Source organism: Capra hircus, chromosome 1 (assembly GCF_001704415.2).
Source record: "Capra hircus breed San Clemente chromosome 1, ASM170441v1, whole genome shotgun sequence".
In the NCBI taxonomy this organism is placed as follows: Eukaryota; Metazoa; Chordata; class Mammalia; order Artiodactyla; family Bovidae; genus Capra; species Capra hircus.
Window position 1 is genome coordinate 54,209,438 of NC_030808.1, and position 27,699 is coordinate 54,237,136.

General features: G+C 39.5%; 1 pseudogene; it reads right to left on the reverse strand.

Moving 5' to 3' along the window:
- Positions 1–21,062, reverse strand: part of LOC106503794 — a 135,278-nt pseudogene extending 114,216 nt beyond the window's left edge.

Below are 27,699 nucleotides of genomic sequence, written 5' to 3' on the forward strand. Positions count from 1 at the left end.
TTGTGGTTTGCTTTTTTGGTCTGTTTTATGCTGATGAATTCATATTTAAAAAAAAAAAAGGGTTGTATTCCAAAGAGTGGAAATGAAAAAAGATGTTTGAAATGGGAAAATGTTAAGGACATTTATTTGAAGAACTTGAAAATTAAATAAATTGAAAATTTTTTACATCTTACTTTGAAGCAAAACAGAAGTTATTTACTATTAAGTGGAATTGAGGGCAGCTGTCTTGAGAAGTCTGTTCTCACATTATTACCACAATATTCAAGGCCTGGCTACAGACTCCAAGAGCTGATATTTCCTGGAGAAATACATCACATTGACAATTTATGTCTCTAGTACACTGTCTTTATCCTTTGCCATGCATTTTGGTCTTCTAGTTGCTCTGGCTCATAATTTATAAGGAACCTTAGTCACTTTGTAAGAGACCTTAGTCCTCCTCTAGTCCAGTCCCCCATATATTACCAACAAGGAGAATAAATTGAAGAAAAGTGATTTGCCCAAATATAAGCCAACTAGAACATTTTGTACCTTCAAATGTAGAGCTGGCCATATTCCTGAAATGTACTTTTATTTTTTCATTCCACACTCTTCAATAAAGATCTCACTTACTGAGTTTATTTCAAGAATGGAAACTCTACTATACCCAGCACAAGGTATTTATTTTTAATTGTAAAAATAATTTTAATTATAAAATTGTCATATCATACCACTCATAAAAGTCCCTTGTGCAGTTAAGTTTACCTTCCAGATTTTCTATGCATAATACAAATATATATGGATAAATAAATATATCTATACATGTATGTGTATACAAATATGTACATATAAATACATGCACACAGACACCTATATTATTCCACAAATGGGATCCTATTATAACAATACTAACATCTTGCTTTTTAAACTTTTAAGACTTGAACATCATTCCTTACCAGTATAAAGAGGTTTACACCATTTTTTTTTTCTTTCAGTTTTATTGAGACATAATTAACATACAGTACGGTACAAGTTCAAGGTATACAGCATAATGATTTGAACCACATACATCATGAAGTGATTATCACAAATCCAGTCACCATTTAACACAGGTACAAAATTAAAGAAAGAAAAATAATTTTTTTCTTGTGAGGAGAACTTCCAGAACATACTCTCCCCCAAGACTTCACACATAACAACAGCAGTGTTATTAATAATCACATTTAACATGTTGAATATTATATCTCTGGTACTCATTTATCTTACAGCTGGAAGTTTGTACTTTTTGAAGCCTTCATCCAGTTCTTCCCCACACCCTGCTCCCACTTCTGATAATCATAAATCTTATTTGTTTTTTAATGTTTGTTTGTTTTTAAGTATAATTGACGTATAACACTCTGTTAGTGAATCACACAACAGAGTGATTCAATATTTCTATATGTTTTAAACTGATCACCATGATAAAGCTAGTTATGTTCTGTCACCATACAAAAATATTGCATAGTTATTGTTATTGCCTATATTCCCCACACTTTACCTTTCATAATCCACATCTCATTTATTTTGCAACTGGAAGTTTGTACGTCTTAATCTACCTCACTTATTCTACTTTCCCCGCTACTCCCATCCCTTTTGGCAAACACCTGTTTGTTCTTTGCATCTATAGCTCTGTTTATATTTTATGTTTCTTCATTTTTTTTGTTTTCTAAGATCTGACATACAAGTGAAATCATACAGTATTTGTTTTTCTTTGTCTGACTTATTTCATTTAACATAATGTCCTCTAGGTCCATCTATGTTGTTCCAAAAGGCAAGATTTCATTCTTTTTATGGCTGAGTAGTATTCCATTACACACACACACACACATATATATACACACACACATACAGAACTCCTTTATTCACTTAACTATTGAGGAACACTTAGGTGGCTTTCGTATCTTGGCTATAGTAAATAATCTTGCATTCAGCATAAGGGTACATACCTAGATGTCCATCAGCAGATGAATGGATAAGAAAACTGTGGTACATATACACAAGGGAGTATTACTTAGTCATTAAAAACAATACATTTGAATCAGTTCCAATGAGGTGGATGAAACTGGAGCCTATTATATAGAGTGAAGCAAGCCAGAAAGAAAAATACCAATACAGTATACTAATACATATATATGGATTTAGAAAGATGACAACGATAACCGTGTATGCGAGACAGCAAAAGAGACACAGATGTATAGAACAGTCTTATGGACTTTGTGGGAGAGGGAGAGGGTGGGATGATTTGGGAGAATGGCACTGAAACATGTATAATATCATACGTGAAATGAATTGCCAGTCCAGGTTTGATGCACGCTACAGGATGCTTCCAGCCCAGTGTTTCTCATAATGTACTCTGCATGTAAGTTAAATAAGCAGGGTGACAGTACACAGCCTTGATGTACTCCTTTTCCTATTTGGAACCAGTCTGTTGTTCCATGCCCAGTTCTAACTGTTGCTTCCTGACCTGCATACAGATTTCTCAAGAGGCAGGTCAGGTGGTCTGGTATTCCCATCTCTTTCAGAATTTTCCACAGTTTATTGGGATCCACACATTCAAAGGCTTTGGCATAGTCCATAAAGCAGAAATAGATGTTTTTCTGGAACTTTCTTACTTTTTTGATGATACAGTGGATGTTGGCAATTTGATTTCTGGTTCCTCTGCCTTTTCTAAAACCAGCTTGAACATCAGGGAGTTCATGGTTCACGTATTGCTAAAGCATGGCTTGGAGAATTTTGAGCATTACTTTACTAGCATGTGAGATGAGTGCAATTGTGCGATAGTTTGAGCATTCTTTCACATTGCCTTTCTTTGGGATTGGAATGAAAACTGGCCTTTCCCAGTCCTGTGGCCACTGCTGAGTTTTCCAAATGTGCTGGCATGTTGAGTGCAGCACTTTCACAGCATCATCTTTCAGGATTTGAAATAGCTCAACTGGAATTCCATCATGTCCACTAGGTTTGTTCGTAGTGATGCTTTCTAAGGCCTACTTGACTTCACATTCCAGGATGTCTGGCTCTAGGTGAGTCATCACACCGTCATGATTATCTGGATCATGAAGATCTTTTTTGTACAGTTCTTCTGTGTATTCTTGTCACCTCTTCTTAATAGCTTCTGCTTCTGTTAGGTCCATACCATTTCCGTCCTTTATTGTGCTCATCTTTGCAAGAAATGTTCCCTTGGTATCTCTAATTTTCTTGAAGAGATCTCTAGTCTTTCCCATTCTGTTGTTTTCCTCTGTTTCTTTGCATTGATCACTGAGGAAGGCTTTCTTATCTCTCCTTGCTTTTCTTTGGAACTCTGCGTTCACATGGGTATATCTTTCTGTTTCTCCTTTGCGTTTCACTTCTCTTCTCTTCTCAGCTACTTGTAAGGCCTCACCAGACAACCAGTTTGCATTTTTTTTTTCCCCTTGGGGATGGTCTTGATCACTGCCTTGTATACAATGTCATGAACCTCCACCATAGTTCTTCATGCACTCTGTCAAATCTAATCCCTTGAATCTATTTATCACTTTCATTGTATAATTGTTAGGTATTTGATTTAAGTCATATCTCAATGGTCTAGTGGTTTTCCCTACACTCTTCAGTTTAAGTCTGAATTTGGCAATAAGGAGTTCATGATCTGAGCCACAGTCATCTCCTGGTCTTGTTTTGCTGACTGTATAGAGCTTCTCCATGTTTGGCTGCAAAGAATATAATTTCAGTATGACTAAACGGTGATGTCCATGTGTAGAGTCTTTTGTTCTTTTTATTTTTAAAGATAATTTACATGACTTTAGAAAATTAGCAGACGTTTAGTCTTGGTCTCAAAGTTTACATCACAAAGCAGTTATGGACTCCTCAAAAAGAAATGTTGATACAAATTAAGGTGCTCCATGCAAATGAGCTTCCATCTGAGTTTACTGCTGCCAAGAGTCCAACTTGGACTTCATGCATTTAATGATAAGTGCCCATTCAGTAACAGATTAAACCAAGTTGTTTGGACTATGAATTAACCCTTGTGGAAAGGCAACATAAGACATTTCTCTGAGCCAAAGCAATTACCTTTTCAGATACTAATTTTTAAACATAATGTTTTGTACTCACCTGACACAATACCTTACTCTGTGTAGGCAATAAATATCTAATGAAAGAATGCGTGTTTAAATTTAAAAAATGTGGATATTAGTGAATGCATATGGAATTTAGAAAGATGGTACTGATGAACCTATTTTCAGTGAAACAATGGAGATGCAGACATAGAGAACATACTTGTAGACACAGTGAGGAAAGGAGAGAGTGAGGTGAATTGGGAGAATAGCATGGAAACATATACATTACCATATATAAAGTAGATAGCAAATGAAAATTTGCTGTATAGGACAGGGAGTTCAGCCCAGTGCTCTGTGACAACCTAGAGGAGTGGGATGGGATGGGAGATGGGAGGGGGTTCAGGAGGGAGGGGACATATGTATACCTGTGGCTGATTCATGTTGATGAGTGGCAGAGGCCAACACAGTATTGTAGAGCAGTTGTCCTGCAATCATTGTATTTTGTTCTATACTTCTCAATAATGTACAATTATAATATTTGATACTTAAAATCTGTTGGAATTAAAAAAATATGAGTTGGAATTAAAAAAAAATTAGGGTATGGTTGTGGGTGGTGGTAGGGTATGTCTCAAACTTTTGGCCATTTCCTAAAGTCTGTTCTCTCCCTGATGTTCAAGCTGGTTTTAGAAAAGGCAGAGGAACCAAAGATCAAACTGCCAACATCTGTTGGATCATGGAAAAAGCAAGAGTGTTCCAGAAAAACATCTATTTCTGCTTTATTGACTATGCCAAAGCCTTTGCTGTGTGGATCACAATAAACTGTGGAAAATTCTGAAAGAGATGGGAATACCAGACCACCTGACCTGCCTCTTGAGAAATCTGTATGCAGGTCAGGAAGCAACAGTTAGAACTGGACATGGAACAACACACTGGTTCCAAATAGGAAAAGGAGTACGTCAAGGGTGTATATTGTCACCCTGCTTATTTAGCTTCTATGCAGAGTACATCATGAGAAACGCTGGACTGGAAGAAACACAAGCTGGAATCAAGATTGCCGGGAGAAATATCAATAACCTCAGATATGCAGATGACACCACCCTTACAGCAGAAAGTGAAGAGGAGCTAAAAAGCCTCTTGATGAAAGTGAAAGAGGAGAGCGAAAATGTTGGCTTCAAGCTCAACATTCAGAAAACGAAGATCATGGCATCCGGTCCTATCACTTCATGGGAAATAGATGGGGAAACAGGGGAAACAGTGTCAGACTTTATTTTTCTGGGCTCCATAATTACTGCAGATGGTGACTGCAGACATGAAATTAAAAGACACTTACTCCTTGTAAGAAAAGTGATGACCAACCTAGACAGTATATTCAAAAGCAGAGACATTACTTTACCGACTAAGGTCCATCTAGTCAAGGCTATGGTTTTTCCTGTGGTCATGTACAGATGTGAGAGTTGGACTGTGAAGAAGGCTGAGCGCCAAAGAATTGATGCTTTTGAACTGTGGTGTTGGAGAAGACTCTTGAGAGTCCCTGCAAGGAAATCCAACCAGTCCATTCTGAAGGAGATCAACCCTGGGATTTCTTTTGAAGGAATGATGTTAAAGCTGAAGCTCCAGTACTTTCACCACCTCATGCAAAGGGTTGACTCATTGGAAAAGACTCTGATGCTGGGAGGGATTGTGGGCAGGAGGAGAAGGGGAAGACCGAGGATGAGATGGCTGGATGGCATTACGGACTCGATGGACGTGAGTGTGAGTGAACTCTGGGAGATGGTGATGGACAGGGAGGCCTGGCGCGCTGCGATTCATGAGGTCGCAAAGAGTCAGACAGGACTGAGCGACTGAACTGAACTGAACTGTTCTCTCTCATATGGGGATTCAAAGTGTGGTTAGCAGATGTGAAATGCAGACATTGCCAAGCAGATTGTTAGAAATGCAGACTCTCAGTCCCATCCTTGACCTGCTAGCTTAGATTACCAAGTTCAACATTTTCTCCAGGTGATTATTTTGTGGATTAAATCTTGCTAGGCACTGCTCCCAAGCACTAGTTTCTCAGATTATTAAAATAAATATTCTAGTAAAGGATTTTATAAAAATCAAGTTTGGAGGAGTTGGCTAAGTATAGTCATACAGGTTCTTATACAACTGTATTTCTCAAGAAATATACATGTTTAAATTCTAACTTTCTAAGTTGGAAAGTGGTGGGAGATATTAAGTAGTGTTTTCCAAACTTATTTGATAATGGCACCAATTTCTGATAGCACTTTAGAAGATGTTGCTGTGGAACAGTCATTTCATAATTGAGTGGCAACTAGGAAATATTTTGTTTAACAAAATATTTAAGGTGGAGAGGAAATTCTATGATTAAATATTCTGAATGAATAACATTAATGGTATGAACATGTGTATATGTGAGAGTAGGTTAGGTGCATTTATACACAGGAATATCAGTTAAAAATAGCAAGATCTTTCATAGTCATTCATACTTTGTGAACTAGACTCTCTATAAAAATGTGTCTAAAGAAGTTACAGGTGTGGTTGGAGGGCTTTTGGCAGCAAAGAAAAAATTGGATTTGCCCCTAACAGGCTATTTACTCACAATTGCAAGGTATGAGAGTAGATGATTAGGGTCATGGTGTTTCAGATGTACTCTCTTTTCTTGGATATTATTTCTGAGAGCAGCTTGAGACAGAACAGCAGGTGAAGAATGAGTTTGTCAAAAATCATTTTTGAGGTTATTTTATTAAGAGCATTTAAAGTGTGGAAAGCCCCTGGAATATCTCACCCAGGATTTGGCATACAGTAGGCACTTGAATATTTGATTTTAATCTGTCTTGCCATGGCTTAAGTTTACAAATGCCTAGAGAGTGGGTGAATTTCTTACGCATTGGTACAGTAAACCAGCATTAATTTAAAAGGGTAGACTGGTGTAAATATCTGAAGTTCAGAAAGCATGGAATGCAATTCTTGCCCTTGGCTTTGTTATAGTTTAATTAAATTCTTAACCTACCTGGCTGGTTGTCTCTCTTCTGGTAGCTGCACTTCTTAAAGGGTGTTGACTCTTCTTTAGAAATTACTCAGAATACACTAACTTTTAATCCCAGTTGAACTCTAACCTGACCAAACAAACAAAGAAAAAAAATCTAAGAATGTTTTAAGTGATTGGTAGTTTAATTTTTAAAACTAATGTAATAATTTTCACAGAATATCTGAAATCAATTTTTAATCCACTCTCCTTATTTCTGTTGCCTCTGCACAAAAGTTTGGCTGAGTTCTTTGAGATATTCTAGAAATAAAAGAGATAAGTAACCTCAGCAATTTCAGCCCCATTATATCACATCTTTTTGACAAGTCAGAACTTATGTTTGTACATGCATGTGGCAAAAATATTCCCTTTGATAAGGTAATAGATTATTTATGATGACCTTCAAAACCCTTCTATTTTCTCAGAAGGTGATAGATTACTTAGTGAAACCAGAAATAGAAGAATGTCTAATAAAACTATTTGGAATGCCTGAATTGGTTTACTTCTCCCATAAAGTTGTATGATTTAGATTGTTAATAACAGAAAACTTAGGAATCTATTGTTTTAAAAGTTCTTAATTGTCTTAACAGTCCTACTAAGTGCACAATGAAGACATTAGTCATTGATAGGGAAAGTATCAGTTAAGTTCAGTTGCTCAGTCGTGTCCGACTCTTTGTGACCCCATGAATAGCAGAACGCCAGGTCTCCCTGTCCATCACCAACTCCCGGAGTTCACTCAGACTCATGTCCATTGAGTCAGTAATGCCATCCAGGCATCTCATCCTCTGTCGTCCCCTTCTCCTCCTGCCCCCAATCCCTCCCAGCATCAGAGTCTTTTCCAATGAGTCAACTCTTCGCATGAGGTGGCCAAAGTACTGGAGTTTCAGCTTCAGCATCAGTCCTTCTAATGAACACCCAGGACTGATCTCCTTTAGGATGGACTGGTGGATCTCCTTGCAGTCCAAGGGACTCTCAAAAGTCTTCTCCAACACTACAGTTCAAAACCATCAATTCTTCAGCACTCAGCCTACTTCATAGTCCAACTCTCACATCCATACATGACCGCAGGAAAAACCATAGCCTTGACAAGATGGACCTTAGTTGGCAAAGTAATGTCTCTGCTTTTGAACATGCTATCTAGGTTGGTCATCACTTTTCTTCCAAGGAGCAAGCATCTTTTAATTTCATGGCTGCAGTCACCATCTGCAGTGATTTTGGAGCCCCCAAAAATAAAGTCTGACACTGTTTCCACTGTTTCCCCATCTATTTCCTATGAAGTGATGGGACTGGATGCCATGATCTTCGTTTTCTGAATGTTGAGCTTTAAGCCAACTTTTTCACTCTCCTCTTTCACTTTCATCAAGAGACTTTTTAGTTCCTCTTCACTTTCTGCCATAAGGGTGGTGTCATCTGCATATCTGAGGTTATTGATATTTCTCCCGGCAATCTTGATTCCAGCTTGTGTTTCTTCCAGTCCAGCGTTTCTCATGATGTACTCTGCATAGAAGTTAAATAAGCAGGGTGACAATATACAGCCTTGATGTACTCCTTTTCCTATTTGGAACCAGTCTGTTGTTCCATGTCCAATTCTAACTGTTTCTTCCTGACCTGCATACAGATTTCTCAGACATATAAATAATTTGTGTAATTTTTTAATCAATGATGACTAGTATTTACATGACACCATTGTAACCAAATTTGCTTCTAACAGTACTTTTTTTTAAAACTCATTATGCCTTTTCAAAAAATCTGTTTTCTCCTGTACCCATCCTCCTACTGATGAAATTTTAATACTCTTGTTCCTAATGGTCATATGTGGTCTACTGGAGAAGGGAATGGTAAACCACTTCAATATTTTTGCCTTAGACCCCTATGAACAGTATGAAAAGGCAAAAAGATAGGACACTGAAAGATGAATTCCCCAGGTTGGTAGGTGCCCAATATGCTACTGGAGATCAGTAGAGAAATTACTCCAAAAAGAATGAAGAGATGGAGCCAAAGCAAAACAACACCCAGTTGTGGATGGGGTGGGTGATAGAAGCAAGGTTCGATGCTTTAAAGAGCAATATCGCATAGGAACCTGGAATGTTAGGTCCATGAATCAAGACAAATTGGAAGTGGTAAAACAGGAGATGGCAAGAGTGAACATCGACATTCTATTAGCGAACTAAGATAGACTGGAATGGGTGAATTTAACTCAGATGACCATTATATCTATTACTGTGGCCAGGAATCCCTTAGAAGAAATGGAGTGGCCATCATAGTCAACAAGAGTCCAAAATGCGGTTCTCGGATGCAATCTCAAAAACGACGGAATGCTCTCTGTTCGTTTCCAAGGCAAACCATTCAACATCACGGTAATCCAAGTCTATGCCCCAACCAGTAACACTGAAGAAGCTGAAGTTGAAAGGTTCTATGAAGACCTACAAGACCTTCTAGAACTAACACCCCCAAAAGATGTCCTTTTCATTATAGGGGACTGGAATGCAAAAGTAGGAAGTCAAGAAACACCTGGTGTAACAGGCAAATTTGGCCTTGGAGTACAGAATGAAGCAGGGCAAAGGCTAATAGAGATCTGCCAAGAGAATGCACTGGTCATAGCAAACACCCTCTTCCAACAACAAAGAGAAGAGTCTACACATACACATCATCAGATGGTAGACATCGAAATCAGATTGATTATGTTCTTTGCAGCAAAGATGGAGAAGCTCTATACAGTCAGCAAAAACAAGACCGGGAGCTGACTGTGCCTCAGATCACGAACTCCTTATTGCTAAATTCAGACTTAAATTGAACAAAGTAGGGAAAACCACTAGACCATTCAGGTATGACCTAAATAAAATCCCTTACGATTATACAGTGGAAGTGAGAAATAGAGTTAAGGGGCTAGATCTGATAGACAGAGTGCCTGAAGAACTATGGGTGGAGATTCGTGACATTGTACAGGAGACAGGAATCAAGACCATCCCCAAGAAAAAGAAATGCAAAAAAGCAAAATGGCTGTCTGAGGAGGCGTTACAAATAGCTGTGAAAAGAAAGTGAAAAGCAAAGGAGAAAAGGAAAGATATATTCGTTTGAATGCAGAGTTCCAAAGAATAGCAAGGAGGGATAAGAAAGCCTTCCTCAGCAATCAATGCAAAGAAATAGAGGAAAACAACAGAATAGGAAAGACTAGAGATCTCTTTAAGAAAATTAGAGATACCAAGAGAATATTTCACAAAGATGGGCTCCATAAAGGACAGAAATGGTATGGACCTGACAGAAGAGAAGATATTAAGAGGTAGCAAGAATACACAGAAGAACTGTACAAAAAACATCTTCATGACCAAGATAATCATGATGGTGTTATCGCTCACACTCACCTAGAGCGAGACATCCTAGAATGTGAAGTCAAGTGAGCCTTAGGAAGCATCACTATGAACAAAGCTAGTGAAAGTGATGGAATTCCAGTTGAGCTATTTCAAATCCTGAAAGACGATGCTGTGAAAGTGCTGCATTCAATATGCCAGCAAATTTGGAAAACTCAGCAGTGCCCATGGGACTGGAAAAGGTCAGTTTTCATTCCAATGCCAAAGAAAGGCAATGTCAAAAAACATTCAAACTACTGCACAATTGCACTCATCTCACACACTAGTAAAGTAATGCTCAAAATTCTCCAAGCCAGGCTTCAGCAATATGTGAACTGTGAACTTCCAGATGCTCAAGCTGGTTTTAGAAAAGGCAGAGGAACCAGAGATCAAATTGCCAACATCCACTATATCATCAAAAAAGCAAGAGAGTTCCAGAAAAACATCTGTTTCTACTTTATTGACTATGCCAAAGCTTTTGACTGTGTGGATCACAATAAACTGTGGAAAATTCTGAGAGAGATGGGAATAGCAGACCACCTGACCTGCCTCTTGAGAAACCTGTATGCAGGTCAGGAAGCAACAGTTAGAACAGGACATGGAACAACAGACTGGTTCCAAATAGGAAAAGGAGTACATCAAGGCTATATATTGTCACCCTGCTTATTTAACTTAAGTTCAGAGTACATCATGAGAAACGCTGGGCTGGAAGAAGCACAAGCTGGAATCAAGATTGCCAGAAGAAATATCAATAACCTCAGATATGCAGATGACACCACCCTTATGGCAGAAAGTGAAGAAGAACTAAAGAGCCTCTTGATGAAAGTGAAAGAGGAGAGTGAAAAATTTGGCTTAAAGCTCAACATTCAGAAAACGAAGATCATGGCATCTGGTCCCATCACTTCATGGCAAATAGATGGGGAAATAGTGGAAACAGTGCCAGACTTTATTTTTTTGGGTTCCAAAATTATTGCAGATGGTGATTATAGTCATGAAATTAAAAGATGCTTACTCCTTGGAAGGAAAGTTATGATCAACATAGATAGCATATTTAAAAGCATAGACATTACTTTGCCAACAAAGGTTCATCTAGTCAAGGCTATGGTTTTTCTAGTAGTCATGTATGGATGTGAGAGTTGGACTATAAAGAAAGCTGAGTGCTGAAGAGTTGATGCTTTTGAACTGTGGTGTTGGAGAAGACTCTTGAGAGTCCCTTGGACTGCAAGGAGTTCCAACCAGTCCATCCTAAAGTACATCAGTCTTGAATGTTTATTGGAAGGACTGATGTTGAAGATGAAAGTCCAATGCTTTGGCCATCTGATGTGAAGAGCTGACTCATTTGAAAAGACCCTGATGCTGGGAAAGATTGAGGACAGAAGGAGAAGGGGACGAGAGAGGATGAGATGGTTGGATGGCATCACCGACTCAGTTCCTATGAGATGGGTAAACTCTGGGAGTAGGTGATGGACAGGGAGGCTTAGCGTGTTCTGGTTCATGGGGTCGCACAGAGTTGGACACGAGCGAGCGACTGAACTGAAATGAATTAAACCTATCCACCTACTGATGACATTTCAATACTCTTGTTTCTAATGGTCATATCTTTCTTAGAGCTGATTTAACTTTGCAGATTCCAGTTTCTTGTGCTCCTTAATGGTATTAATTTATTCCACATATTCACTTTATCAGATATTTAAGACAATTTTCCCAACAACCTGGAGTTGATTAGGCTGACAGAGCTTTGCATTAGTATCTGTTTCTGTTGTAATCCTTGAGGGATAACATACCTCTTGAGAGTTAGGACTTCATTTATTTTTAGTTTACTTACACTGCATCTTTGTTTCTTGGCATATAGTTAGAGTTCAATAAGTTGCATACTCAATAAATTTGTAATTCATAATATTAAACATGTAAGTGTAGTTCCAACTCAGGGTCTCTGCTCCAAATGTTTCTTCCTTATATATTCCAATGACTCATTTCCTAATTTTATTAAGATTTCTGCTGAAACATCACCTCCAAAAAGGAGCTGCCCTAAACCACCAAATTGTAAAATCTTAAATAGCATGAGCTCATGCAGAAATCACACAGTCTTATCATTCTCTTGCTTTTTATTTTCCTAATAGGATTTACTAATACCATAAATGCTATTTGCTTATTTATTGTTTATCTCATTAGAATGTGAGTCATCCCAAGAAAAGGAGATGTGTTTATTGCTAGCATGTAAAAGAAGACTTTTCACTTTGCTGATGAAGATCTGTATAGTATAAGTTATGAATTGTCCAGTAGTCATGTACAGATCTGAGAGTTGGACCATAGAGAAGGCTGAGCACCAAAGAATCGATGCTTTAAAATTGTTGTGCTGGAGAAGACTCTTACGAGTCCCTTGGACTACAAGGAGATCAAACCAGTCCATCCTAAAGGAAATCAACCTTGAAAATTCATTGGAAGGACTGATGCTGAAGCTGAAACTCCAATATTTTGGCCACCTGATGTGAAGAGCTGTATCACTTGAAAAGACCTTGGTGTTGGGAAAGATTGAGGGCAGGAGGAGAAGGAGGTGTCAGAGGATGAGATGGTTGGCTAGCATCACTGACTCAGTGGATGTTAATTTGAACAAACTCTGAAAGATAGTTAAGGACAGGGAGCCTGGCATGCTGCAGTTCACGAGGTTGCAAAGAGTCAGACATGACTTATCTACTGAACAGCAGTAACAACAAAAATAGGTCTAGTGTATTGTTATCATTTGATAAGTATTAGTTCAATGAATGAAGAAATTGATTAAGCCCTACTCTATCCCCCAAACACAGACACACATATTACTGGACTATACATTTCATGAAAATTAGAAACAGTATGTTTCCTGTTTATCATTGTACCCAGTTTTCAGATATTTGTTTGTTGAATGACCAAGTGTTATATATGTGTGAGTAGTCAGTTGCTTTGGGCCCTTTTTGGATTACAGCCTACCAGGTAGTTTATTTTAATCATGATTGTGTTAAAAGGAAATAACTGCATTTTTCTTGCATATTTTCTTGTTTTCATATGTGAAAATAAAATTTTACATAATGGAAAATTTACAGAATTGTCACACTTGACTCCCTGGGGGAATTTAGAGATTTACTTCACATTCTCTTTTTGTCCTTTATCACCCTGAAAATGATAATGAGATTTACAGCTTGCATGCATCTTCAACCCCAGTCCTCAAGCCCACTACTGCATCCTTACTCCCTCTCCCAGTCCTGACTCAAATTTGGATTCTTACAAAACCTTATTTGCTAGGGGCAAATGGCCCAGATCCTTCTCCAAGCATCCGTCCATGTGGTCAGCTGCTGGCAAGTGAACATTTCTGTCATAATTCAAAAAAGAGGAAGCTCTGAAGTACTCCAGGTTGGCTACAGGAGAATAAAGAAGAAAAGACCCATGAAAATTTTACTTGGTAATCTTTCTTTCGCAAAAGAAAGGATTGCCAATTCTAATCCTTCGAATCGCCAGTCTAGCTTCGATACAGGATACAGGATGTTTGGGGCTGGTGCACTGGGATGATCCAGAGAGATGATATGGGGAGAGAGGTGGGAGGAGGGTTCAGGATTGGGAACTCATGTACACCCGTGGCAGATTCATGTCAATATATGGCAAAACCAGTACAGTATAGTAAGGTAAAATAATAAATAAATAAATAAATAAGACAATAAAGCTAAAAAAATAAATAAATAAAATGGCTTTAGGGTTTTAGGTGACTCAAACTGAAACTGGGAACTTTCCCAAACTGGCGCCTTTTTTTGCTGTTGTTGTTACCATATCCTTTGTTGTTCAAATTTAAATTTAACAAATTTAGTTGGATATACCATGTGGAGTTCTAAAGAATAGCAAGGAAAGATAAGAAAGTCTTCCTCAGTTATCAATGCAAAGAAATAGAGGAAAACAACAAGAGGGAAAGACTAGGGATCTCTTCATGAAAATTAGAGATACCAAAGGAACATTTCATGCAAAGATGAGCACAATAAAGGACAGAAATAGTATGGACCTAACAGAAGCAGAAGATATTAAGAAGAGGTGGCAAGAATACACAGACTACACAAAAAAGATCTTCATGACCCAGACATCCTGGAATGTGAAGTTGAGTAGGCCTCATTACATTCAAAGCTAGTGGAGGTGATGGAATTCCAGATGAGCTATTTCAAATCCTAAAAGATGATGCTGTGAAAGTGCACTCAATATGTCAGCAAATCTGGAAAACTCAGCAGTGGTCACAGGACTGGAAAAGGTCAGTTTTCACTCCAATTTCAAAGAAAGGCAATGCCAAAGAATGTTCAAACTACTGCACAATTGCGCTAATTTCAGATGCTAGTAAAGTAATGCTCAAAATTCACCAAGCCAGGCTTCTTCTGGAAGTATGTGAACTGCAAACTTCCAGATGTTCAAGCTAGTTTTAGAAAATGCAGAGGAACCAGAGATCAAATTGTCAACATCTGTTGGATCATCAAAAAAGCAAAAGAATTCTAGAAAAACATCTACTTCTGTTTAATTGACTACACGAAAGCCTTTGACTCTGTGGATCAAAACAAACTGAAAAATTCTTCAAGAGATGTGAATACCAGAACAACATCCCTGTCTCCTGAGAAATCTGTATGCAGGTCAAGAAGCAACAGTTACAGTGGGACATGGAGCAACAGACTGGTTCCGAATTGAGAAAGGAGTATGCCAAGGCTGTGTATTATCACCCTTCTTATTTAACTTATATGCAGAGTACATCATGAGAAATGTTGGGCTGGAGGAAGCACAAGCTGGAATCAAGATTGCCAGGAGAAATATCAGTAACCTCAGATATGCAGATGACACCACCCTTATGGCAGAAAGTGAAGAGGAACTAAAGAGCCTTTTGATGAAAGTGAAAGAGGAGAGTGAAAAAGCTGGCTTAAAGCTCAACATTCAAAAAATGAAGATCATGACATCCAGTCCCATCACTCCATGGCATATAGGTGGGGAAACATTGGAAACAGTGACAGACTTTATTTTCTTGGGCTCCAAAATCACTGCAGATGGTGGTTGCAGCCATGAAATTAAAAGACGCTTACCCCTTGGAAGGAAAGTTATGGCCAACCTAGACAGCATATTGAAAAGCAGAGACATTACTTTGCTGACAAATATCTGTCTAATCAAAGCTATGGTTTTTCCAGTAGTCATATATGGGTGTGACAGTTGGACCATAAAGAAAGCCGAGCACAGAAGAATTGATGGTTTTGAACTGTGGTGTTGGAGAAGACTCTTGAGAGTCCCTTGGACTGGAAGGAGATCCAACCAGTCTATCCTAAAGGAAATCAGTCCTGAATATTCATTGGAAGGACTGATGTTGAAGCTGAAACTCCAATACTTTGGCCACTTGATGGGAAGAACTGAGTCACTGTAAAAGACCCTGATGTGGAGATAGATTGAATGCAGGAGGAGAGGGGGAGGACAGAGGATGACATGGTTGAATGGCAGCACTAACACGATGGACATAAATTTGAGCAAGCTCCAGGAGTTGGTGATGGACAGGGAAGCCTGGTCCCTCTAGAGTCCATGGTGTCACAGAGTCGACACGACTGAGCCACCGAACTGAACTGAACTGAACCATGAACGATTCCCCTCAGAAGGCGTGGCAATTCCCTCCAGTATCCTTGTCTGGATAATCCCATAGACACAGAAAACCCTGGCCAGCAACTGTCCATGGGATTGCAAAGAATCAGACACGACTCAAGCAACTGAGCAGCACCCACCATGAACATTAACACCTTAGGTACTTATATTTTAAAATGTTGGCCATGTAGAAACTTGATACTGCCAATTGGGACTAGTTACCACAAAAGTGTGAGTGTATTTTTAATTACCATTTTAAATGGTGATGTTATTTTTAATTACAATTCTGCCAGAAGGCGCAAAGATGGAGGGTAGACCAGGATAGTGGGAGAGACATCCCCCTTTAAGACTCTGCTCTGAGGGCCCAAGCACAGTGCTCTGCTGGCTGGGTGGGGCGTGTGCCCACATTTGGTGGAGGCGTAGACCCCCCCTGTTCACTGCCAGTCATTGACTAGGCGCTGTGCTTGCTCTCTGTGCATTTGCCAGCTCAGCGGGCACAGACTGAGGCTTACCACGTTTATAGTCCACGTGAGACCTCACAGTCCATGTGAAACCATATAGCAACATGACACCTGGTTTTCCTGCGTGTGAGGCTACTTGCGCATATGGAGCTGCTTCTTCAGGTTCTTTTCATGTTGTAAACTTGGCCAAGCAGCTTGTCAGTGCCCTGTGCAGTCCTCCTGGCTTCAGGGAACTGGGTGCCGTGTGTTTGCTACACCAAACCAGGGGTCTGTCCAGCTTCTGTCAAGTCTCCAGGCAACTTCTTTTTGGCCTTATTATGTGGCATGTGGGCGCTTTCCTGACCAGGGATTCAATTGTGCTCTCTGATTTGGGAGTCTGGAGTCAACCAATGGACCACCAGGAAAGTCGCTCCCGATTACTTTTTGAGAGGACCTCTAATGAAGCCCAAGGTGAAACATGGGCTTCCCAGGTGGCGCTGTTGTTAAAGAACCCACCTGCCAAAGCAGGAGCCGCAGAAGAAAGGAGTTTGATCCTTGGGTCGGGAAGATTCCCTAGAGGAGGGCATGGCAACCCTCCCCAGTATTCTTGCCTGAAGAATCCAATGGACAGAGGAACTTGGCAGGCTGTAGTCCATAAGGTCGCAAAGAGCTGGACCTGGCTGAAGCGACTTAGCAGGAGGGCACAGGTGAAATAGATCTCTTGATTGAATTTATTTCCTATATGTATGAATTCCTCTCAGCATATCTCTCCTCTAAGTGAGGCTGTGTGGAGACCATTTATTAGAGGGTAATAAGAGTATGGCTGGTGCATTCAACTAGCTTGAAATTGTAATTTCAGCTAATTGAATGCAATTCTGTAAAAAATGAGCTATATATGCCTTTGATTATCAGCCAAATTAGACACATATAGCTAGTGATCTAGCATATTTGCCAATTTAAAATTGATGTTCTAATGCTCTATGAAATTTATGGGAGTCTAAGGACTAAGAATAATATGAGCCTCATAAAAAGTCATTTCATCTAGAATATAGCCAATATATTTAAAATTAATATCAAGGTTCTCATTATGTTTGTAATTAAAAAAATAGCTCATTAATGACAATTTTAAGCCTAGATGTTGTAATGATGTAACTTTTATAGTAATAGATTTATAATTAAACACACCTTTTTTTCCACTTAGAGTGTGAAATACTTAGACCTAGAATGCATTAATATTGATGTCTTTCTTCATGAAAGAAACTTGTCTGAATTACTGAGTTACCCAGAATTCCCTTGAGAATTTTGAGAAATTTTTTTTTCTACCTATAAAATCTTTGATTTTTCTTAGGAAAAGCCATTTTTTTGAATGCTTATCATGGAATGGCATTGCCCCTGATAACCAGGTGTGCAAGATATGCTTGCTCTTCAGGGTTCAGTTTAGGTAGGCAAGATCTATTTTGTGTGTCCACATGTATAATTTTTTGTTTTTGTTATTTTAATTCTTAATTCTGTCTATAATTCTTATATATTTTATATCTTGGTTTGATATCTATTTGTAGTCTGCCAGTCTGGCAGGGTGGAAGAAATTAGAGAAATAGGTGTGGGAGATTAAGAGGTACAGACTTCCAGTTACAAAACAAATGAGTCCTGGGGATGAAATGTACAGCCTGGATAGTATAGTCAGTAGTAATGTAATATCTTTGTATGATGACTGATGACTTATTGTGGTGATCATTTTATAATCCATAGAAATATCAACTCAATATGTTGCACACCAAGAATTAACATTATGTTTGTAGGTCAATTATATGAAAAAAAAAAAAACAAAAAAAAACAAAACTAAAGAAACAAACTCGTAGCCCAGAAGGAGAGGTCGGGGAGAGGCAATTGGATAAAGGTGATCAAAATGTATAGATTTTCAATTGTAAGACAGATGGGTACTAGGGCTGTAATATACCACATGATTAACATAATTAGCACTGCTATATGTTGTATATGAAAGTTAAGAGAGTAACCCTAAGAGTTCTCATCACAAGGACATTTTTTCCCTTTTTCTTTTCCAGATATCCTGGAATGTGAAGTCAAGTGGGCCTTAGAAAGCATCACTATGAACAAAGCTAGTGGAGGTGGTGGAATTCCAGTAGACCTGTTTCAAATCCTGAAAGATGATGCTGTGAAAGTGCTGCACTCAATATGCCAGCAAGTCTGGAAAACTCAGCAGTGGCCACAGGACTGGAAAAGGTCAGTTTTCATTCCAATACCAAAGAAAGGCAATGCAAAAGAATGCTCAAACTACCGCACAATGGCAGTCATCTCACACGCTAGTAAAGTAATGCTCAAAATTCTCCAAGCCAGGCTTCAGCAATATGTGAACCGTGAATTTCCAGATGTTCAAGCTGGTTTTAGACGAGGTAGAGGAACCAGAGATAAAATTGCCAACATCCGCTGGATCATGGAAAAAGCAAAAGAGTTCCAGAAAAACATCTATTTCTGCTTTATTGACTATGCCAAAGCCTTTGACTGTGTAGATCACAATAAACTATGGGAAATTCTGAAAGAGATGGGAATACCAGACCACCTGACCTGCCTCTTGAGAAACCTATATGCAGGTGAGGAAGTAACAGTTAGAACTGGACATGGAAAAACAGACTGGCTCCAAATAGGGAAAGGAGTACGTCAAGGCTGTATATTGTCACCCTGCTTATTTAACTTCTATGCAGAGTACATCATGAGAAACGCTGGGCTGGAAGAAGCACCAGCTGGAATCAAGATTGCCGGGAGAAATATCAATAACCTCAGATATGCAGATGACATCACTCTTTTATGGCAGAAAGTGAAGAGGAACTAAAAAGCCTCTTGATGAAAAAGAGAGATAAAAGTGGAAAATCTGGCTTAAAACTCAACATTCAAAAAATGAAGATTATGGTATCTGGTGCCATCACTTCATGGCAAATGCATGGGGAAACAGTGGAAACAGTGAGAGACTATTTTCCTGAGCTTCAAAATCACTGCAGATGGTGACTGCAGCCATGAAATTAAAAGACGCTTACTCCTTGAAAGAAAAGCTATGACTAACCTAGACAGTGTATTAAAAAGCAGAGACATTACTTTACTGACAAGGTCTGTCTAGTCAAAGCTATGTTTTTTCCATAGCATAGGTAGTCATGTAAGGATTTGAGAGCTGGACCATAAAGATAGCTGAGCACTGAAGAATTGATGCTTTTGAACTGTGGAGTTGGGGAAGAATCTTGAGAGTCACTTGCCCTGCAAGGAGATCAAACTAGTCCATCCTAAAGGAAATCAGTCTTGAATATTCACTGGAAGGACTGATACTGAAGCTGAAGCTCCAATATTTGGCCACGTGATGTGAAGAACTGACTTAGTGGAAAAGACCGTGATGCTGGGAAATATTAAAGGCAGGAGAAGGGGACAACAGAGGATGAGATGGCTGGATGGCATCACTGACTCAATGTACATAAGCTTGAGCAAACTCCGTGTTTTGGTGGTGGACATGGAAGCCTGGCATGCTGCAGTGCATGAGGCTTCAAGAGTCAGACATGACTGAGTGACTGAACTAAGCTTCAAAAATCATAAACATGTTTCATGATTATTGTACATAAATAATCTATAATCTCTGAAAGTGAAAGAGGAGAGTATAAAAGTTGGCTTAAAGCTCAACATTCAGAAAACGAAGATCATGGATACTGGTGCCATCACTTCATGGAAATAGATGGGGAAACAGTGGAAACAGTGTCAGACTTTATTTTTGGGGGCTCCAAAATCACTGCAGATGGTGATTGCAGCCATGAAATTAAAAGACGCTTACTCCTTGGAAGAAAAGTTATGACCAACCTAGATAGCATATTAAAAAGCAGAGACATTACTTTGCCAACAAAGGTCCGTCTAGTCAAGGCTATGATTTTTCCACTGGTCATGTATGGACGTGAGAGTTGAACTGTGAAGAAAGCTGAGGGCCGAAGAATTGATGCTTTTGAACTGTGGTGTTGGAGAAGACTCTTGAGAGTCCCTTGGACTGCAAGGAGATCCAACCAGTCCATTCTGAAGGAGATCAGTCCTGGGTGTTCTTTGGAAGGAATGATGCTAAAGCTGAAACTCCAGTACTTTGGCCACCTCATGTGAAGAGCTGACTCATTGGAAAAGACTCTGATGCTGAGAGGGATTGTGGGCAGGAGGAGAAGAGGCCGACAGAGGATGAGATGGCTGGATAGCATCACTGACTCAATGGATGTGAGTCTGAGTGAACTCCGGAGTTGGTGATAAACAAGGAGGCCTGGCGTTCTGCTATTCATGGGGTCGCAAAGAGTCTGACACAACTGAGTGACTGAACTGAACTGAACTGAGGTAATGGATGTTCACTAAATTTTTGTGATAATCATTTCATGATGTATGTCAGTCAAAACGTTATGCTGAAAAAAAATCATTTTGCTGTTTACCTTAAATTTATATAGTGCTGTATGTCTGTTGTATCTCAGTAAAACTGGAAGGATAAAAAACAATCCCCTCTACTCCATCTGAGGAGAGTAGACCCTTCCTGTCACTTGTCCTCACAAATATCTGCATCGATGTCCATCGTCTTACCTAGTCCTTAGTCCACACAGTCATGTCTGACACATCTCTCTTTCCTGTCTGGTTGGCCCCTTCAGTGGTCTGTGTACGAGTGTGGGATGCCATGCTGTGTTGAGGTACTGAACTCACCATCATGCTGACACATTCTTCCCAGATTCGCTGTGCATCTTCTTCTCTTTGGGATTTTGAGTCCAGAGATTTGTCTTGAATAGGACACAGGGCCCAGAAATCAGGGCTCATGTCACCCTTCCTTACCATTCAGCTTCCTTCTCCAATCCCTACATTTTCATCGCATCTCCTCCAGCTCTCTCTCTCTCTCTTTTATTTTTTCCTCTTTAATGGAGGAATCTTTATCTGTCTAGGGACCAGAATCTGAATTCTCATATTATTGTTTTTCTGATTTTTTAAATTAGGAGTTCAGTTCAGTTTAGTCATGTCCAAATCTTTGCAACCCCATGGACTACAACACACCAGGCCTCCCTGTCCATCACCAACTCCCAGAGTTTACTCAAACTCATGTCCATCGAGTCAGTGATACTATCCAACCATCTCATCCTCTGTCATCCCCTTCTTCTCCCACCTTCAATCTTTCCCAGCATCAGGGTCCTTTCAAATGAGTCAGCTCTTTGCGTCAGGTGGCCAATATATTGGAGTTTCAGCCTCAGCATCAGTCCTTCCAATGAATATTCAGGACTGATTTTCTTTAGGATTAACTGGTTGGATCTCCTTGCAGCCCAAGGGACTGTCAAGAGTCTTCTCCAACACCACAGTTCAAAAGCATTAGTTCTTCAGTGCTCAGCTTTCTTTATACTTCAGTGTTCACATCCATACTTGACAAATGGAAAAGCCACAGCTTTGACTAGATGGACCTTTGTTGGCAAAATAATGTCTCTGCTTTGTAATATGCTGTTTAGGTTGGTCACAACTTTTCTTCCAAGGAGTAAGCCTCTTTAATTTCATGGCTGCTGTCACCATCTGCAGTGATTTTGGAGCCCAAGAAAATAAAGTCTCTCACTGTTTCCATTCTTTTCCCATCTATTAGGGATGAAGCGATGGGACCAGATGCTATGATCTTAGTTTTCTGAATGTTGAAATTTAAGCCAACTTTTTCACTCTCCTCTTTCACTTTCATTTAGTTCTTACTTGCTTTCTGCCATAAGGATGGTGTCATCTGCATATCTGAGGTTATTGCTATTTCTCCCAGCAATCTTGATTCCAGCTTGCACCTCATGCAGCCTGGCATTTCGCATGATGTGCTCTGCATATAAATTAAATAATCAGGGTGACAATATACAGCCTGACATACCCCTTTCCCGCTTTGGAACCAGTCTGTTGTTCTATGTCCAGTCCTAACTATTCCTTCTTGACCTGCATACAGATTTCTCAGAAGGCAGGTCAGGTGGTCTGGTATTCTCATCTCTTTCAGAATTTCCCAGTTTGTTGTGATCAGTACAGTCAAGGCTTTGGCATAGTCAATAAAGCAGAAATAGATGGTTGTCTGGAACTCTCCTGCTTTTTTGATGATCCAACAGATGCTGACAATTTGATCTCTGATTCCTCTGCCTTTTCTAAATCCAGCTTGAACATCTGGAACTTCATGGTTCACGTACTGTTGAAGCCTGGCTTGGAGGATTTTGAGCATTACTTTACTAGCATTTGCTGCTGCTGCTGCTGCTGCTGCGTGAGATGACAGCAATTGTGCGGTAGTTTGAGCATTCTTTTGCATTGCCTTTCTTTGGGATTGGAATGAAAACACCTTTTGCAGTCCTGTGGCCACTGCTGAGTTTTCCAAATTTGCTGGCATATTAAGGGCACTTTCACAGCATCATGTTTTAGGATTTGAAATAGTTCAACTGGAATTCACTCACTTCCACTAGCTTTGTTCGTACTGATGCTTCCTAAGGACCACTTGACTTCTGGCTCTAGGTGAATGATCACACCATCATGATTATCTGGGTCATGAAGATCTTTTTTGTATAATTCTTTTGTGTATTCTTCACCTCTTCTTTATAGTCTTCTTAATATACCAACTCCCATGAGGATCTTAAGCTTTTGGAAAGCAAAGCTGGGGAGAGACATTTCTTTTTTTTTTCTTAATGCTGCCATAATGCTTATACAACACAGCAGTTCTACTCAGTCATTTTAGGAGAAAATGGGTTGGGGGATTAAAAGAGTAGAAAAAAATGACTTACTATTTCAAATATATTACTCTACTCAGAGGTACTAATGAGATGAAGATCTTGAATTTGAGACTGATTTTACCCAGTTTGCATCCCACAGTATGTAAAGTCTGTAGCAGTGCAAGAACCAGCTCTACACTGCTAATGATCCTATTGTAGATGAAGATCAACAAAACCAGTGCAATTAGGAAAGAAACTGGGGATATGGCAGCATAAATCAACAACAAAAACAAAAAAGCTGTGTAAATTCTCTGTTAAATTGTCCTACTAATAGCCCTCATTACTCTGGGCCTCTCACTTCCTTGCTTGCTAAGTTACTTCAGGCTTATCTGACTCTTTACAACCCCATGGACTGTAGCCCACCAGGATCCTCAGTCCATGGGATTCTCTAGGCAAGAATGCTGGAGTAGGTTGTCATGCACTCCTCCAGGGGATCGTCCCAACCTAGGTATCAAACCTGCATCTCTTATGTATCCTGCGTTGCAGGCACATTTTTTACCACTGAGCCACAGAGGAGACTAGACCTCTCACTTAGCCTTATGTTTTTGTAAAAATTATGAAAGTAAGTTTATTTTTTTAAGCCATACTCATATATTGCATTTTCCTCTCTGGCAGATGGCCTTAGAATGGCTGCAGGCATTGCTGGGGTCTTGTTAATAGGAAGTGAGGTGGGGATACAGTTGACATTCACAGAATGGAGGAGCAGGGTTAATTTGAGTATGTCCCTCTGGGCTTGAAACAGGCATTATGAGGGTTGTGGAGAAGAAACAATGTTTGAATTATTAAGCACCAGAAGCTAATCTATGGAAAACTATTTGAATCATCAGATTATACAATTATAAAGAAGAAGCCGAAGAATTGATGCTTTTGAACTGTGTTGTTGGAGAAGACTATTGAGAGTCCCTCGGACTGCAAGGGGATCCAACCAGTCAATCCTAAAGGGAATCAGTCCTGAATATTCATTGTAAGGACTGATGCTGAAGCTGAAACACCAATACCCTGGCCACATGATGCGAAGAGCTGACTCGTTTGAAAAGACCCTGATGCTGGGAAAGATTGAAGGTGGGGGAAGAAGGGAAGACAGAGGATGAGATGGTTGGATGGCATCACCAACTCAATGGACATGAGTTTGAGTAAACTCTGGGAGTTGGTGATGTACAGGGAGGCCGCACGTGCTGCAGTCCACGGGGTGGCAAAGAGCTGGACGTGACTGAGCAACTGAAAAGAACTGAACTGAACTGAACTATACAATTATAAATGGAGGATGGAATTCCCGTTGGTGCCTAATTGAAATAGAAATGCCGTCTTATCAGGAATATACTTGATAATACAGCATATAACAGTTACATAATGAAAAGTCTGTCTTCTTTTTTGATGCGAGTTATGTAAAGTAGAATTATTATGTTTTCTGTGTTTTAGCACAAAAATTTGCAGTGTACTACAAAAATTTACATGACATTACCTGTAATGAGTTGTTAAGTTGAAAGACATTTCTAAATCACCAATAATCATGAAAAAGAAGTCCATAAATTTTGACTAACCATGTCAGAGGAAAACCTGAATTAGCACTTTTTTCATTTTACCAAAAATATTACCAAATATAGAAAATATTACCAAATAATACAAGATAAGTTTCATAGTTGTTAGAGTATATAATCAAAAAATATAGTAAAGAATGAATTATAAAATGTATCAGAAAGTTAACAAAAAAATTATGGCATTTGCTGAATTTTGTGATTTTTTGACTGTCAGCTTTGTAAGATTTACAGTTTATTTTCCCTTTCTAAGTAAGTAAGATTAGTATGTAATATTTTTGTTTATAATAGTATGAAGTTTTGCTTTTTTCTAATTAATAAGTATTATTCATTGTGTGAAAGTGAAGTGAAACTTTAGCCTCTCAGTTGTGTCTGACTCTTTGCAACCCCAAAGACTGTAGCCTACCAGGCTCCTCTGTCCATGGGATTTTCCAGGCAAGAGTACTGGAGTGGGTTGCCATGTCCTTCTCCTGAGGAACCTCCCAACCCAGGGGTCGAACCTGGGTCTCCCACATTGTAGGTAGATGCTTTACATCTGAGCCACCAGGGAAGTCAAACACTGTTTTCCAACAACACAAGAGGAGACTCTACACATGGACATCACCAGATGGTCAATACCGAAATCAGATTGATCATATTCTTTGCAGCCAAAGATAGAGAAGCTCTTACAGTCAGCAAAAGCAAGCCAGGGAGCTGACTGTGGCTCAGATCATAAACTCCTTACTGTCACATTCAGACTTAAATTGAAGAAAGTAGGGAAAACCATAAGACCATTCAGGTATGACCTATATCAAATCCCTATACAGTGGAAGTGGGAAATAGATTCAAAGGATTATCTGTGATAGAGTGCCTGAAGAACTATGGACAGAGGTTCATAACATTGTACAGGAGGCAGTGATCAAGACCATGCCAAAGATAAACGCAAAAGGCAAAATTGTTGTCTGACAAGGCCTTACAAATAGCCAAGAAAAGAAGAGAAGTGAAAGGCAAAGGAGAAAAGGAAAGATACACCCACGTGAATGAAGAGTTCCAAAGAATAGCAGGGAGAGACTAGAAAGACTTCCTCAGTGATCAATGCAAAGAAATAGAGGAAAACAATAGAATGGGAAAGACTAGAGATCTCTTCAAGAAAATTAGAGATACCAGGGGAACTTCTCATGGAAAGATGAGCACTAAAGGAAGGAAATGTTATGGACCTAACAGAAGCAGAATACATTAAGAAGAGGTGACAAAAATACACAGAAGAACTATACAAAAAAGATCTTCACAGCCCAGTGAACCCTGATGGTGTGATCACTCACCTAGAGCCAAACATCCTGGAATATAAAGTCAAGTGGGCTTTAGGAAGCGTCACTAAAAACAAAGCTAGTGGAGGTGATGGAATTCCAGTTGAACTATTTCAAATCCTAAAAGGTGATGCTGTGAAAGTGCTGTACTCAATATGCCAGCAAATTTGGAAAACTCAGCAGTAGCCACAGGATTAGAAAAGGTCAGTTTTCATTCCAATCCCAAAGAGAGGCAATGCCAAAGAATGCTCAAACTATTGCACAATTGTACTTCTCTCACACCCTAGCAAAGTAATGCTCAAAATCCTCCAAGTCAGGCTTCAACAGTATGTGAACCGTGAACTTCCAGATGTTCAAGCTGGTTTTAGAAAAGGTAGAGGAACCAGAGATCAAATTGCCAACATCTGTTGGATCATCAAAAAGGCAGGAACGTTTCAGAGAAACATCTACTTTTGTTTATTGATTCTGCCAATGCCTTTGACCATATGGATCACAATAAACTGTGGAAAATTCTGAGAGAAATGGGAATACCAGACCAACTGACCTGCCTCCTGAGAAATCTGTGTGCAGGTCAAGAAGCAACAGAACTGGACATGAAACAACAGACTGGTTCCAAATCGGGAAAGGATGACATCAAGGCTGTATATTATCACTCTGCTTATTTAACATATATGCAGAGTTCAGTTCAGTTCAGTTCATTTCAGTCGCTCAGTCATGTCTGACTCTTTGTGACCCCATGAACTGCAGTACGCCAGGCCTCCCTGTACATCACCAACTACCAGAGTCCAACCAAACCCATGTCCATTGAGTCGGTGATGCCATCCAACCATCTCATCCTCTGTCGTTCCCTTCTCCTTCTGCCCTCAATCTTTACCAGCATCAGGGTCTTTTCAAATGAGTCAGCTCTTCACATCAGGTGGCCAAAGTAGTGGAGTTTCAGCTTCAACATCAGTCCTTCCAATGAACACCCAGGACTGATCTCCCTTAGGATGGACTGGTTGGATCTCCTTGCAGTCCAAGGGACTCTCAAGAGTCTTCTCCTACACCACAGTTCAAAAGCATTGATTATTCGGCATTCAGCTTCCTTTATAGTCCAACTCTCACATGCATACATGACCACTGGAAAAACCATAGCCTTGACTAGATGGACCTTTGTGGACAAAGTAATGTCTCTGCTTTTTAATATGCTGTCTAGCTTAACTTTCCTTCCAAGGAGTAAGTGTCTTTAATTTCGTGGCTGTATTCACCATCTCCAGTGATTTTGGAGCCCAGAAAAATAAAACCAGCCATGTTTCCCTGTCTATTTGCCATGAAGTGATGGGACCGGATGCCATGATCTTATTTTTCTGAATGTTGTGCGTTAAGCCAACTTTTTCACTCTCCTCTTTCACTTTTACCAAGAGGCTCCTTAGTTCTTCTTCACTTTATGCCATAGGGTGGTGGCATCTGCATATCTGAGGTTTTGATATTTCTCCCGGCAATCTTGATTCCAGCTTGTGCTTCATCCATCCCAGCATTCTGATGATGTACTCTGCATATAAGTTAAATAATCAGGGTGACAGTATACAGCCTTGATGTGCTCCTTTTCCTATTTGAAACTAATCTCTTGTTCCATGTCCAGTTCTAACTTTTTATTTACC